Source organism: Notamacropus eugenii, chromosome 6 (assembly GCF_028372415.1).
Source record: "Notamacropus eugenii isolate mMacEug1 chromosome 6, mMacEug1.pri_v2, whole genome shotgun sequence".
Taxonomy (NCBI): Eukaryota; Metazoa; Chordata; class Mammalia; order Diprotodontia; family Macropodidae; genus Notamacropus; species Notamacropus eugenii.
Window position 1 is genome coordinate 171,024,309 of NC_092877.1, and position 17,385 is coordinate 171,041,693.

General features: G+C 35.8%; 1 pseudogene; it reads left to right on the forward strand.

Annotated features, from left to right (window-relative positions):
- The first annotated feature begins 2,074 nt into the window (after window positions 1-2,074).
- LOC140512181 (vomeronasal type-1 receptor 4-like) overlaps window positions 2,075-17,385 on the forward strand; it is a 30,109-nt pseudogene continuing 14,798 nt past the window's right edge.

Genomic DNA, 17,385 nt, shown 5'->3' on the forward strand with positions numbered 1-17,385 from the left:
ATACATATGATGATATCTCAACACACATGTTGAACACAAGGAAATGTCACTTTAACAGCATTGGTTGGCATTACGCTCTTCATGGACATCATTAGCTTTGAACTTTTGCAAATTTCGTGTTATTTTATCAGTATATAAGATTTCATCAACAGTAGGCCACAGGAATCCAAGTAAACACATTTTGGAAAATAATCGAAAGGGAAACCTTTGAAGTAACTTATGTAAAGGTACAGCCTCCACATTTCCTCTCACATGAAGTTTACTCTCATCACATTCCACTCAAGGAAGGAATAAAATGCACACTCATTTTGGTATGAAAGCCTATCTTACAATACAGGAATGTGGGGGATAAGGGGGAAAGCAGGGTTGGGGGGATGATGGAAGGGAGGGCATGGGGAGGAGGGAGCAATTTGAAGTCAACACTCGGGGAGGGACAGGATCAAAACAGAGAACAGAAGTAATGGGGGACAGGATAGGATGGAGGAAAATATAATTGGTACTTACACAACACTACTATTACGGAAGTCATTTGCAAAACTACAAAGATTTGGCCTATGTTGAATTGCTTGCCTTCCAAAGGGAAGGGGTGGGGAGGGAGGGAGGAAGAGAAGTTGGAACTCTAAGTTTTAGGAACACTGTCCAGTACTGCTCTTGCCACTAGGAAATAAATACAGGTAAAGGGGTATAGGAAGGAGACAAGGGCAGAGAGGGATGATAGAAGAGAGGGCAGATTGGCAGATACGGGCAATTAGAACACTCGGTGTTCTGGGGTGGGTCGGGGGACAAAAGGGGAAAAAATTTGGAACCCAAAATTTTGCGAAAATGAATGTTAAAAGTCAAATAAATAAATACAGAAAAAAGAGTAAAAAAAAAAAAGATAATACCATAAGTACTTAATTAGGGAATACAGAAAGTAGAAAGAGTAGCTGCTCAACTTTGATACTTAGCCCAAAGCAAGTGAAAGTCAACCAACATCTTTAGTCACAGTGGCCTTGATATTTCCTGACTTCCGTCATAGTTACATCAATAAACAAGAGTAGAATGAGAGGGAATTGGTTGTCTTAAACTACTTTCAGATGGTCTTTAAAATATATGTTACTTGTCTTAATTAATTGATCTGGTAATAATTTTAAAGGTAGATTTCGTAAGTAATGGGAAGGAGATCCAAGATCAAATAAAAGTTTTCCAAAAACATAAGGGAGCTCTTATCCAACCCATATTTGTAAAGAAAAAATCTTGGGTACATCTTCCTTAGAAGTACTCATTCGACTTTTACATACATGTCTCTGGTAAAAGAGAACTCACTGTCTCTCAGTACAGCCTAGTTCATTCCTTGAAAATTCTCAGCAGTTGAAGTCATTTCATTAAGCTCGAATATGCTTCTCTATCTCAAGTAATATTGCTGTCCTGACTTTGGGGAAAACGGAAAAAAATTAAACTTATGAGGCATTCATATTTGAGTTTTCTGATATTCTCTAAAATTATTGCTCATCTATCACTCAATTTAACACTGAATTTTTATAATTTGATTTCCTCATTGAAATGTTAACTTCTAAAATGAAATGCAGAATGCTCAAAAGATAGAGATATTTTCTCAGATTTCCTATCGTTTCCTTAAATCCATCTCTTCTTGACTAAACATTTCAATTGCCTTGATATGTACATTTTACCATATTTCTTTCCTCTAAACCCTATATCTCCCCTTTCTTTAAACTCTGTATAATCTCTAAAATATCAATGACTTTAAAAATGACATATAGATTTAAGTAGAGGAACACACACATGGAGAAGGAAAAATATGATAAAATAATGATCCTTACTTAGAGGTGCAGGCATTTTACAATGCACAAGCATAAGAATATTGATGCCATTGATCTCAAAATAAAGCTAAAATAAAACATTTTTTCAAAACTGTCTTAACTCCTTAAGAAGGAAGGTTTACTGAAGATCATCTTATTAGTGAGGAGTGGATGGAATCCCATTTGGTAAAACTGATTAAATCACAGAAACTTTTCTCTTTTCGCCCGGGTCACATTAGATCTGTCTACCATTTTTCTCTCCAAGAGGATAAGGAATGCGTTCTTATGAGGATGTTCTCTGCATTATCTACATTCTTCAGATTACAGTAGGAGTGCTAGGGAATGGTTTATTCCTTCCCCCGAATGGCTGTAATTTAATTGATAGTCAAAAGACAGGACTGAGTGACTTGATTTTCACTAATTTGGCCATTTCCAACATTTTGGTGATTATCTTCAGAGGAGTTTCATGGGCAATCCAGGCTTGCATTCAGAAAATTTTCCTGGATGATATTGGTTGCAAAATCATAGTGCAAAGAGTTCCCCGGAGTCTTTCCCTTTGTACTACCTGCCTCATGAGTTTCTTCCAAGCCATCACCATTAATTCCTGCAGCTCTAAATGGGCAGAGCTCAAAACCAGAGCTCCACAATATATTGTTACACTCCGTTTCTTCATATGGATACTACATCTGTTGGTAGATGTGATTGTGAAGAGGAATCAAGGCTATTGTTCTATAAACAGATATACTTTCACTACCTTGAACTTTGTGATTTGGAAATCACTTTATGATGCTGTGTTTGTGTGATTCATGACCAGTAGCTACATCGTGCTTGTGTTAAACAGACACCACAGGCAAGTCTGACACCTTCATGATAGCAGCCTCAACCCTAGTGCTTCCCCAGAGACCAGAGTCACCAAAGTCATCTTGTTTCTTGAGAGTATCTTTACATTCTTTTATTCAGTCATAATAAAATTCCATTTTTATTATTATAATGGATAATTCAAAAGATGCAAGCCAGTGGGTGATATACATCTCTGTTCTTTTGACCTTGTGTTACGCAACTTTTAGTTCTTTTGTTTTAATCAGTGATAACTCCCACAAAGTGATTTGCTGTAATGCTCTCAAAAGAATGAAAATATTTTATTCACATCAATTAAGATAGAGCAAATATGTCAAATCAGAGAGCAAAGGAAATATCAAGAAAAAAACAAAAATCCTCAAATCTCACTTTGTCCACAACTCATTCTGAAAATGAGAATGTTTGAGCAACGAATCAAGTTATCACATATTAAAAAATAATACTTTGTTTTCTCAAAGGTAAGCTTCTTTATGTAGGCATCATTCTGCCTAGAACAACAAATGTGGAAAAAAGGAAAATGTTCATTGATTTTTAGTAATTTTTGGTAACAAGGTCTGGTCTTATCTTTCATTATCAAGACATATTAATGGCCACCAAATTCGTAACACTTAGATTGTAGTTGAAAGTACCAATGAGTTACACAGTGACTATCTAAGGGACATGGTAAATGTTGCTTTTATTTGTGAGAATGACCCCACATCTGTCCACTATGGCTTTCTGCCATCTCTTCTCTATATCTTTCTAGAAACGACAAATTTTCCTTATACTTGTATCTCTTAAAATATGTTTGCATGTGTTATCTCCGTCATCAAATATATCCCAATTCTACCTATATTTGTGAAAAGAAATAAAGCGAGATGGAGGTTTCTGAGAGAGAGAGAGAGAGAGAGATAAGGATGAAAAGAATTCACCCATAAAATGATGAGAATCAGCAGAATGAATAATGACAATAAAGTGGTATGAAGATTTAAGAACTAGGTTCAATGCATTTTAGAGCTAATTATTACTCTAGAATACTGATGAAGTTGTTCACCTCTTGACAACAAGATAATCTACTATCCTTGCAGGATAAAACAGATATGTGGACAAGATTGATATGTTTTCTTAATTTTTTCTAAAATTATTTTTTGACCATGTAAGGATTAAAAAGGAGATATTTTAAGTTTACAGGTAGAGTTGAGATGTGAGTGCGAACCAACATACACAGTGGTATTAATGTGCCCAAAATGAAAAAAATGACAGTAAATGAAAAATTGATAAAATTCACAACTAGATAAATGAAATAAGAAAAAGTCTGCATGAGCACTACCTGCTTGAAAATAGTTCTGCTACCTTCAGATGGGACAGAAAGAACAGGAAAAATTCCAAACTTTGGTCTGGTAGTGATACTATCATTTATTCGACTTGTTTCTTTTCTCCGTCTTCTGAGAAGCATTCATTTCAGTTTTGCTTTGTTTTTGATTTTGTCTTTGATTTTTTAAAGACAAAAATGAGAAAAAAACATCACCATGTACAGCAGACCATGAGAGGATTCAACGTAAAACAATACATTTCTGTTTTAAGCAAATACATATAAGAAATAGCACACATTGAGTTTTCAAAGCTACCAAGCTTTCTTTACTTCCTTGTTGGCTTTCCTTATTCTCTTCTGTGCATTTATTACTTTATTTTTCTCATCCATTCCCCTCTCCTCCCGCCCTAAAGATGGAGGTTTACATACGTACATACATACACATGCATACATAGTTATGCATATATACTCCCATATACATATACATAAGATGCTACTATGCTTATTTCCACTTTTCATCTGTTTCTCTGAAGGTTAATTAAATAGGTCCTTAATAGGCCAAAGCCTTTGCATTTTTATCCTTCACCACAACTATATTCCAAACCAATCATATCCTATGTGAGAGGAAATTTTCTCCTCAATTTTCTGCATTCCTTCTCTTCTTGACTTCATAGATTTTACTTATGCAAGAACATATTTTACTTAAAAATAATTTCATTTATCTTTTATACTTAACCAATGCTCCGTCTTAAAAAATTGTTTGTTCTGATACTGAAGGATCTACTTCATTTATATATATTTCCTCCCCTGGTTACTTCGAAGTTCCTGACCTTTTACTCTTCCAAATGAACTTTGTGGTTATTTCAAACTCAGTAAAGCAATTTGTTAGTAATTAAATTGTGATTATATTCAATAAATTAAGTGAAACTGTAATTGTTTTAAAAAATTGTATTGGCATAACAATAACAATATATAATATTTCAATTATTTAGATCTGAGTTTATTTGTATAAAATGTGTTATAAATTTATGTCCATATACTTGCTGTCTCTGTTTTGGCAGGTATACACGCTGGTATTTTATATTGGTTAGGGAATTTAAATGGTCTAAAACAACATTTCAAATTGATTGCACCTATTTTAACTTTGTTTATTGAGGATCATGATTTCTATCTCTACTTTCTTTTTGCACAATAAATTCTACTCCTGCCCTCTATTTTATCTTTGCGTGTAGCCCTTATTTTTATAAGGTTTCATGAAAGCAATATTTTGTTGAATTTAAATTTGTATCTGCAATCCGTTTCTGTTTTATGGGTAAATTTGAACCATTCACATTCTCAGCTACACTTACCTGTTTATTTTTCTGCTTCCTATTTTTCCTCCGTATTTTTCTCACCATATACCCCATCTCTTCTCACTCTTCTGTTTTACTTCTACCCAATAACTTGCCCTCCTATTCCTTAACCAACCCACCCTTTAAAACCAACACACCCTTCTCCTGCTCTTTCCCTCTAATCCCCTTGCCCTCCTTTCTTTCTGAATTAAGAAGACATATGTACGTATGTTTGTATGTATGTACATTTACATGTCTTAAGGTTTGCATGTACATATCTATATTTATATACACATACATTCATAAATGCTTACAACACATAGATACATATATGTGTGTATACATACACGCACACACACATACAATTTCCTTGATACTTTGGACATTTTGTTCTTCCAGATGAATTTTGATATTTTTTTCTTGCTCTAGAAAATAATTATCTGATAGGCTGATTGGTATGGCACTGAACAAGTACACTAATTTAGATAAAATTGTTATTTTTACTATATTATCTCGGCTGACCCATGAGCAACTGATGTTTTTCCATTTGTATAGATATGACTTTATTTGTGCGAAGAGTGTTTTGCAATTATGTTCAAATAGTCCCTGGGTTTGTTTTAACAGGTAGACTCCCAAATATTTTATAGGTTAAAAGGAAACATTTAACCTTCCTCAATATTTGGATGGTTTCTTTTTGGATGTCTGTAATATTTTCTCCTTCACTTGATATTTCTGGATTTTGGCAATGATATTCCCTGGTGGTTTTAGTTTTGGATTCATTTCAGGTGAACAGTGGATTGTTTCAATAACTATTTTTCCCTCTGGAGGACTTTTGGACAGTTTTCCTTGATACTTTCTTGGAAGATATTATCCACGTTCTTTATTTCATCATGGCTTTCTAGTATACCAATAATCTCTAAATTTTATCTCCTGGACCTATTTTCCATGTGAGGTGTTTTTTACAATTAGATATTTTGCATATTATTCCATCTTTTCATCGTTTAGATTTTGTTTGACTGATTCCTGATGTCACATAGACTCATTAGCTTCTACTTGCCCATTTCTAATTTTTAACAAATTTTCTTCAGTTAACGTGTGCATCTCCCTTTCCGGATGTCCAACTGTTTCTTTTAAGGAAATATTTCCTCCAGTTACTTTTTGTATATCCTTTTCCATTTGTCCAATTTTTTTTTAAATATTTAATATTATAAAAAATTGAATGAAACTATTAGTAATATCAGTTTTTGAAGGTTAAATGTTTCCTTTTCCAAATAATGCTGACTTTGAAACAGAAAAATAATTATGGACCTATGAGATATTCTCATTTGACTCTTCTCTAAAATGTCTCAAGATGTCTGTTCATCTAACACAAAATTTGACACTGCATTTTATAATTTGATTTTTTCATTGAAACTTTCATCTCGTAAAGAAAATATACAATGCCTGGATGAGAAGGGCCTTTTCTCATATTTCCTATATAACTTTCTTGAAACTGTCTTTCTAAGACTAAACATTTCAATTTCCTTGAAACAGACATATCATAACACTTTTTTCTCTAAGCCCTTTATGATCATAAGACAAAGGAGCTTGGATTATAACCAAGAATCAACTACCAAGTGAAACTGGGTATGGTCTTTCAGGGGAGATAATGGGCATTCAATTACGTAGGGGACTTCCAGACTTTCCTGATGAAATGGCTAGAACTCAATGGAAAACCTGATCTTCAAATACAGGATTTAAGAGAGGCATAAAAAGATAAACAAGGAATAAAAACAGGAAAAGAACCATTGTGATTCAGCAAGGGTAAGATGTTTACATACTTATATAAGAGGATGATACTTGTAAATCTTGAGAACTGTAATTTTATTCCAACATTTCAAAGGGATATACATAGAGTTGTGGGTATAAATTAACTGAGATGGTGATAAAAACCTAATTAAGGGGCTCAAAGGGATTGAAATGGAAGATGAGGAAAGGAGGAAGCAGAAAAACATACATTAAAGAGGCACAAAAATATAACAGAAAAAGAAGGGAGCTAGATGAGCATTGTTTGAACTTTACTTTCAGGAGATTCAAGGAGGGAAAATCATACTGTTAAGTATAGAAATTTAACTTGGCATACAGGCAGTAGGAGGGAAAAAGGGAAAGAAAAGGGAGGAACGTATAGAAAGCGGAGAAGACTTAGTAAGGGAAAAAAGAAAGAAAAGAAAAGGGGGCTGAGAGAAAGGAAGGAAGATTAAGGGAAGTGGTGGTCAAAAGCAAAACTTTTGAGAAGGGAAAGGGATAAAAAAAAATAAATGGGAGGGATATTGTGAAGAGAAAGAAAAAGCTGGTAATTATAACTGTGAATGTGAATGGGTTGAACTATCCCATAAAACGGAAGTGGATAACAGAATGGATTAAGAATCACAAGCCTACAATAAGTTGTTTACAAGAAACACATTTCAAACGGAGATACACACAGTGTGAAGGTGAAAGGCTATGATAGAATACATTTTATTTCAGCTGAAGTAAAAGTAGCATGCGTGCAATTCTAATCTCAGAAGAAAAAAAATAGATCTAATTAAAAGAGAAAAGGAAACAAATAATATTCTCTTAAAAGACACATAAGATAATGAAGTAATATACTTATTGAACATACATGCACCAATCACTATAGCTTCCAAATTCTTAAAGTAGAAATTAAGGGCGTTACATGAAGAAATAGAGAGCAAAATTATACTAGTGGGGGACCTCAAACTTCCCCTATCTGAAATTGATAAATCTAACCTCAAAATAAACAAGAAAGAAGTTAAGGAGGTGGATGGAACCTTAGAAAAGTTAGATATGGTAGAAGTCTGGAGAAAATTAAATGAGGATATAAATGAATATAACTTTTTTCAGTGCTACTGGCACATACACAAACGTTGACCACGTGCTAGGGTACAAAAAATTCACAATCCAGTTCAAAAAGCCAGAAATATTAACCCCATCCTTTTCACATCATGATGCAATAAAATACGTATGTATTAAAGGGCCATGGAAAATAGACTAAAAATGAATTTGAAACTAAATAATGTAATCCTAAAGAATGAGTAAGAGAAAGCACAAATATAGAAACAATCAATAACTTCATTCAGGAAAATGACAATAGTGAGACAACATACCCAAACTTATGGGATGCAGCAAAAGAAGTTGTAAGGGGAAATTTTACACCTCTGAGTGCTTACACGAATAACACAGAGAAAGAGTTCAATGAATTGGGCATGCAACTGAAAAAGCTAGAAAAATTGAAACTCTCCAATGAAATATCAAGTCAGGAACATGTAAAATTGAAGGAGAGATTAATATAATTGAAACAAAGGAAACTGTTGAACCTAATAAATAAAACTGAGAGCTGATTTTATGAAAAAAACAACAAAATTTATAAGCCTATGATTAATTTCATTAAATGAAAAAAATAAGAAAATGAAATCACCAGCATCAAAAATTAAAAGGTTACCAATGAAAAAGAAATTAAAACAATAATCAAGAATTATTTTGCCCAACTGTATACCCATAAATTTCACAATCTTAGTGAAATGGATAAGTATGTTTTAAAAAAACAAAGCTCAAATTGCCTAGATTATCAGAAGAGGAAGTAAAATACTTAAATAATCCTATCTAAGAAAAATAAATTGAGCAAGCCATCAAAGAACAGGCTAGGAGAAAATCTTCAGGGCCAGGTGGATTTACAAACAGATTCTACCAAACATTTAAAGAACAATTAATTCCAATATCCTATAGACTATTTGGAAAAATTGGTGGAGTCCTACCTAATTGTTTTTATGAAACAAATAAGGTACTGATACTTAAACTGGGAAGAGTCAAAACAGAGAGAAAATCATAGACCAATTTAAGCAGTGAATATAGATGCAAAAAATATTAAATAAAATACTAAAAAGAGATTTCAAGTTATTACAAGAATAAAACACTTTGATCAGGTAGGATTTGTACCAGGAATTCAGGGCTGGATCACTCAGGAAAACCATCAGCATACTTTATCATATCAATTGACAGAAACCTTTTGATTATCTCAACAGATGCAGAAAAAGCTTTTGACAAAACAAAATACCTATTGCTATTAAAAACACTAAAGAGCATAGGAATAAATAGTGCCTTCCTTAAAATGATAAGTAGCATCTACCTAAAACCACCAACAAGAATAACATGTAATGGTGATAAGCTAGATGAATTTCCAGTAAGATCAGGGGTGAAACAAGAATGTTCGTTATCTACACTGATATCCAACATGATACTAGAAATCTTAACTTCAGCGATAAAAGAAGAAAAAGAAATTGAAGGAATTAGACTAGTCAAAGACAAAACTGTTATCATTCTTTGATACAGTTAGAGAATCAAGTAAATAACTACTAAATAATAAACAACTTTAGCAAAATTTCAAGATATAAAAATGAACCCACAAAAATCCTCAGAATTCCTATGTAGTACTATCAAAGCCCGAGAAGAAAAGATAGAAAGAGAAATTCCATTTAAAGTTACTGTAGACATCATAATATATTTGAGAATCTACCTCTCAAAACAAAACCACGAACCATATGAACACAACTGCAAAACACTTTTCAAACAAATAAAATTTGTTTAAAATAAATAAAAATAAATGAATAATAACTAAACTGGAAAAAAACCCATCAGTTCCTCAAGGATAGGCTGAGCTAATATATTAAAAATGACAATTCTACCTAAACTAATTTACTTATTCAGTGCCACACCAAATACCAAAAATATTTTATAGAGCTGGAACAATAATATTAAAATTTCCCTGGGAGAACAAAAGGTCTAGAGTATCAAGGGAATTTAAAAAATTGCTACGGAACGTGATCTAGCCATACCACATTTTAATTATATTACAAAGCAGCAATCACCAAAACAATTAAGCACGGGCTAAGAAACAGAGGGGTACAGAAGACACAATAGACAAGGATTATGTCAATATATTGCTTGATGAACAGAAAGATTCCAGCTTCTGGGAAAAGAGCTCACTATATGACAAAAACTTCTGTGAAAACTAGAAAATATTATGGCAGAAACTAAGCGTAGACCAACAAAAGACACTGTATATCAAAATAAAGTCCAAATGGATACACATTTTAAATATAAAGTCTGATACTATAAACAAACTAGGACACCAAGAAATTGATTATCTTTCAGATTTATGGAGAATGAAGGAATTTATGATCAAAGAAGAGATAAAAAATATTATGGGGGGCGGAGCCAAGATGGCTGAGTAGAAAGACGCAAATACACATAGCTCTGAACCCACAACCCATAGAACATCTGTATAAAGTAACTCACGGCAAATTCTTGAGCAGTGAGGCCACAGAACAGTGAAGCGAAGGAGATTTCTGTTCCAGAGGGACCTGCAAACCTCTCGCAAAAGGTCCGTCGCACTGCGGACACGGAGCCCAGCCCAGCCCTGCAGCGGCCGTGGCACCGAGAGGAACAGATCCGAGCACGCTTCAGGGACGGGATCTCCAGTGGCCACGCAGGTCCCTCCACCCACAGGTGACGGGGGTCGGTGAGAGGATCTCTTTGGCAGGTCGAGAGGGGAGTGGGGTGCCCCCATAACTCAGGCCCCCTCAGGAGGCAGAAGCTGAGGCAGCGGCAGACCAGGGCTCCCCAAGTAGGCAGGAGACTGGATCCATTGTTGAAGGTCTCTGCATAAACCGGGTCTCTGCATAAGAAGTCAAGGCTTCTGTGTCCCAGCCCACCCAATGGGCTAAGGCCATGGAAGAGCTCAAAAAGAATTTTGAAAATCAAGTTAGAGAGGTGGAGGAAAAACTGGGAAGAGAAATGAAAGACATGAAGTCAAAGCATGAACAGCAGGTCAGCACCCAAAAAAACGCTGAAGAAAATAACACCTTGAAAAATAGGCTAACTCAATTGGCAAACGAGATTCGAAAAGCCAATGAGGAGAAGAATGCTTTCAAAAGCAGAATTAGCCAAATGGAAAAGGAGATTCAAAAGCTCACTGAAGAAAATAGTTCTTTCAAAATTAGAATGGAACATATGGAGGCTGAGGACTTTATGAGAAACCAAGAAATCACAAAACAAAACCAAAAGAATGAAAAAATGGAAGATAATGTGAAATATCTCATTGGAAAAACAACTGACCTGGAAAATAGATCCGGGAGAGACAATTTAAAAATTATGGGACTACCTGAAAGGTATGATCAAAAAAAGAGCCTAGACATCATCTTTCATGAAATTATCAAGGAAAACTGCCCTGAGATTCTTGAACCAGAGGGCAAAATAAATATTCAAGGAATCCACAGAACACCGCCTGAAAGAGATCCAAAAAGAGAAACTCCTAGGAACATTGTGGCCAAATTCCAGAGTTCCCACGTCAAGGAGAAAATATTGCAAGCAGCTAGAAAGAAACAATTCAAGTATTGTGGAAATACAATCAGGATAACACAAGATCTAGCAGCCTCTACATTAAGGAATTGAAGGGCATGGAATAGGATATTCCAGAAGTCAAAGGAACTAGGACTAAAACCAAGAATCACCTACCCAGCAAAACTGAGTAGAATACTTCAGGGGGAGAATTGGTCTTTCAATGAAATAGAGGACTTTCAAGCATTCTTGATGAAAAGACCAGAGCTGAAAAGAAAATTTGACTTTCAAACACAAGAATGAAGAGAAGCATGAAAAGGTGAACAGCAAAGAGAAGTCATAAGGGACTTACTAAAGTTGAATTGTTTACATTCCTACATGGAAAGACAATATTTGTAACTCTTGAAACTTTTCAGTATCTGGGTACTGGGTGGGATTACATACACACACATGCACACACGCACACACACATAGAGACAGAGTGCACAGAGTGAATTGAAGAGAATGGGCTCATATCTTAAAAAAATGAAATCAAGCAGAGAGAGAGAACTATATTGGAAGGAGAAAGAGAGAAATGGAATGGGGCAAATTATCTGTCATAAAAGAGGCAAACAAAAGACATTAGTGGAGAGAAAAAGAGGGGAGGTGAGAGAAAAACATGAAGTTTACTCTCATCACATACCACTAAAGGAAGGAATAAAATGCACACTCATTTTGGTATGAAAACCTATCTTACAATACAGGAAAGTGGGGGATAAGGGAATAAGCAGGGTGGGGGGATGATGGAAGGGAGGGCATGGGGAGGAGGGAGCAATTTGAGGTCGACACTAATGGGGAGGGATAGGATCAAAACAATTACGTTGTTGAAGCACATGTATCATTCACTTAGTTGGGGAGAAAAAGTTAACACCCTGAACTTCAGGGAAAATACAGAGAAATCTTTATTCAATAGCAATTTAGAGCATTTTTTCGTATACTTACAGATGGCTTTAATTTCTTCCTCTGAACAACTATCTGTTCATATTCTTTGACCATTTGTCAACTGGGAAAATGACGTGTATTCTTGTAAATGTGGGTCAGTTCTCTATATATTTTAGAAATGAGGCTGTTATCACAGAAAAAGTCATAAAAAATGTTGTAAAAATCCTTTACCAGTTCTCTATTTTCTTCTAAATCTTTTTTGCTTTGGCTTTACGCTAAAAACTTCAATTTAATGTAATCAATATTACCCATTATATATTTCATAATATTCCTTTTTTTTTACTTTTTTAAAAAATTTATTTATTTAACTTTTAGCATTCATTTTAACAAAATTTTGGGTTACAAATTTTCTCCCCTTTTGTCCCCTCCCCCCCAAACACCAAGCATTCTAATTGCCCCTACGCCCAATCTGCTCTCTCTTCTATCATCCCTCTCTGCCTTTGTCTCCGTCTTCTCTTTTGTCCTGAAGGGCAAGATAACTTTCTATACCCCTTTACCTGTATTTCTTATTTCCTAGTGGCAAGAACATTACTCGACAGTTGATCCTAGCACTTTGAGTTCCAACTTCTTTACCTCCCTCTCTCCCCACCCCTTCCCTTTGGAAGGCAAGCAATTTAATATAGGCCAAATCTGTGTAATTTTGCAAATGACTTCCATAATAGTTGTGTTGCTAAAGACTAACTATATTTCCCTCCATCCTATCCTGTCCCCCATTACTTCTATCTTACACTACAGGAAAGCAGTAGAGAAGGGGAAAAGTGGGGTGAAGAGGATAATAGAAGGGACGGCAAATGGGAGAAGGGAGCAAATAGAAGTAAACACTTTTGCGAAGGGACAAGGTCAAATGAAAGAAGAGGGAAGAAAAGGGGGACAGGGTGAGATGGAGAGCAATATAGTTGTACAACATAACTATTATGGAAATGATGAGAAACTCCAATTATATTGTAGCCAAATTCAAGAGGTCCCAGGTCGAGGAGAAAATATTGCAAGCAGCTAGAAAGAAATAATTTGAGTATTGTGGCAATACAAGCAGGATAGCACAAGATCTAGCAGTTTCTAAATTAAGGGATCAAAGGATTTGGAATATGATATTCCAGAAGTCAAAAAACGGGGAATAAAACCAATACTCGCCTATACAAAAATACTGAATATAATACATCAGGGGGAAAATGGTCATTCAATGAAATAGAGGATTTTCAATACTTCTTGATGAAAAGAACAAAGGTGAATAGAAAATTTGTCCTTCTAACACAAGAAACAAGAGAACCATTAAAAGTTAAACAGATAAGAAAAAAAAAGCTGGGCCTCAGTTTCCTCATCTGTAAAATGAGAGGATTAGATTAGGTGAACTCTCAGGTGCTTGTGATTCTATAAAGAGGTTGGATATGTAAAGAAGGGCCAGATTATGGGGGGTTTTTATGGGAGGTGAGTCAAAGTGACTTGAAACAGAGAAGGTATATTTTGGTCCTAAGGAAAATGAAAAGATAGGAGAAATGACTTTTTGTTTTCTTGTAAAGTGTTAAATGATAGAGAACGAAAGCCTTCCGACTTTGAGATAAAACAGCTGCATTTTAGGTGTGACATCTGTGGGCCTTCAGTAAAATGACCCCAGGTTCAAAGCCCCTCACTTAATACCATAACTCACACCAATAGTTTTACATTTACCAGCCAGCCGGATGTCAAGCTAATTAATTACAAACAAAAGGTGTTTAAATCAAAAAGTATAGCAAATAACTTGACGAAACATTCCCCTTTACGTACAAGGAATATGCCCTCTCATGGTAGAGGAGGGTACACATACATAGGAGATTCATGTGGCCCTGAAATACATTCCAGCAACTCATGTGAACAGGATGTATTCGCAGAGGGCACACAAATCAACACACAGCTTTATGATGCAAAACTACCTTGTGGTGATCGTGATTTCCTCACAGTGATCTTTGCTAGGTACCACTTCTCTGCTCTCTTCTGGGACTTCTAAAGATGAACTGTTTACATTCCTCCATGGAAAGATAATGTTTGCAACTCTAGAAAGTTTTCTGATTATCTGGGTAGTTGGATGGATTATACACACACATTCACACCACTACACACACACCCACATACACCCACACACGCATATTTTTATACACACACATATGTATGTATGTGCATATTCATACATATACTTGCATGTACATATATACATACACGTATACATACATATATATATATATATATATGTATATGTGGAGAGAGAGAGAGAGAGAAACACAGAGACAGAGACAGAGAGAGAGCATAGGGTGAGTTGAATACTAAAGGATCATATCTAAAAATTAAAATTAAGGAATGGGAGAGGAATATATTTGGAGAAAAAAGGAAGAAATGGAATGGGATAAATTATCTCATAAAAGAGGCAAGAAAAAGCTTTTTCAAAGGAGGAGAATAGGAGAAAGTTGAGAGGAGAAAAATCCAGGTTACTCTCATTACATTTGGCTTAAAGAGGGAATAACATGTTCACTCTATTGGGTATGAAAATCTATCTTACACTACAGGAAAGAAGGGGAGAAGGGGATACATTGGGGGTGTAGATGACATAAGGGAGAGCAAATGGGAGGTGGGTGTAATTAGGAAAAAACACTTTCGGTGACTGACAAGATCAAAAGAGAGAATGGAAGAAATGGGGTGTAGGAAAGGATGGCGGGAAATATTAATCTTACACAACACGACTACTATGGAAGTTATTTGTAAAACTACATAAATATAGCCTATATTGTACTGTTTGCCTTCTCAGTGGGAGTGCGTGTGGAAGGAGGAAGGAAAATAAGTTGGATCTCAAAATTCTAGGAAAAAACGTTGAGAATTGTTTTTGTGTATAACTGGAAAATAAGAAATACAGGTAATGGGGTATGGGTATTTATCTTGCTCTACAGGAGGAGTGAAGATGGGGATAAGGGATGGGAAGGGTGTTAGAGGGGAGGTCAGATTGGGGGAAGGGGTAATCAGAATTCATGGCGTTTTGGGGGGTAGACGAGACAGGGGAAGAAAATTTGGACCTCAACATTGTGTGGAAATGAATGTTAAAAATTTTTAATAAATAAACAAAAAAACGAAGAAGCAAACAAAAAAGACATTACAGGAGAAATGGTAAAAGAGGCACATGTACGCACACTGAGACAGAAAGAAGAGAGAGAGGGAGAGGGAGAGAGAGAGAGACACAGACAGAGAGAGAAAAGAACACCTTCAAAACCTAAATTGGCCAAATGGAAAAAAGGCATAAAAATTCACTGAAAAATAATTTCTTAAAAGTTAGAACTGGGTCAGTGGAGTTAATGACTCCATAGGATATGGAGAAACAATAAAACAAAACAAAAATAAAGAAAATGTGAAATATTTCGTAGGAAAAAACAACTGACCGACAAAATAGATTTTGGAGAGATATGTTAGGAATTATTGGACTACCTGAATACCATATAGAAAGTGAAAGAAGAACCTGCACATCTTCTTACAAGACATTATCAAAGGTCAGAGGCAAGATTATGGAGTAGAAAGAAATATACACTCTAGTGCTTCTCCACAGCCCACAAAACACCTGTAAAAGTGACTCTCAAGAAATTCTAGGGCAATAGAAGCCCCAGAAAGACAGAGTGAAAGACATTCCCAGCCAAAGTTAACCTGGGACGCTGACAGGAAATGTCTATCCCATGGGACTCTGAGCAGAGCACAGCATGCATGGCACAGGGAGGAACAGCATTGGAACAGGGCTTCGTGGCTGAATCCCCAGCAGGGAGGTTCCCAGATTCCACAACCCACAAGCAACAAAGAAAGCTTCAAAGGTCAGTGTGGAAGCCTTTCCCAGCTGGGCAAGAGGGGAGCAGTGTCTCCCCAGCACTGGCCCCAGGAGGCGGCAGAGGCATCAACAGCAGAACCAGCGGGTGGTGGGTGTCTATGGTGGCCACAGAGGCAGCCTGTGTCCATTGTTTGAGCGGCCCAGCTTAAAGTCTCTGGGGGAACTGAGCTGATCTGAATCCCTGCCCTGAGCACAATCCTAGAGGGAGTAGGAAGACTAGGACTCTCCTCTTGATAAAGAATGAAGAAGTCAAGTAAATGACTGGGAAAATGCCCCCCAAAAGGAAAAAAATAAAACCATAGAAGGTTACTTTCTTGGTGAACAAGTATCTCCTTCCATCCTTTCAGATGAGGAAGAAAAATGCATGCTGTCAAAGGAAGTCAAGTTTTCTGCCTCCAATACCTCCAAAATGAGTATAAAATGGGCTCAAGCTATAGAAGAGCTTGAAACGTGAGTCAGCAGCTTGCTTAAGGAGAACTAAAAAAATGCGGAGGAAAATAATCCCTTTAAAAATAGGCTAACTCAACTGCAAAAAGAGATCCAAAAAACCAATGAGAAGAAGTCTCTAAAAAGCAGAGTTAGCCAAATGGAAAAGGAGGTTCAAAAGCTTACCAAACAAAATAGTTCTTTAAAAAAGAGTGGAGTTCAGGGAGGCTAATGACTATATGATAAACCAAGCAATTACAAAAGAAAACCAAAAAAATTGAAAAAATAATGTGAAACACCTCATTGGAAAACAGCTGACCTGGAAAACAGATCCTGGAGAGACAACTTAAAAATCATGGGACTACTTGAAAGCCAAGATCAAAAAAATAGCCTTATTATCCTTCATGAAATTATCAGGGAAATCTATCCTGATATTGTAGAACCACTGGGTGTTGGGGGTGTAAGCTCAGTTCTATGTGGACAGTCTCGGGCAGG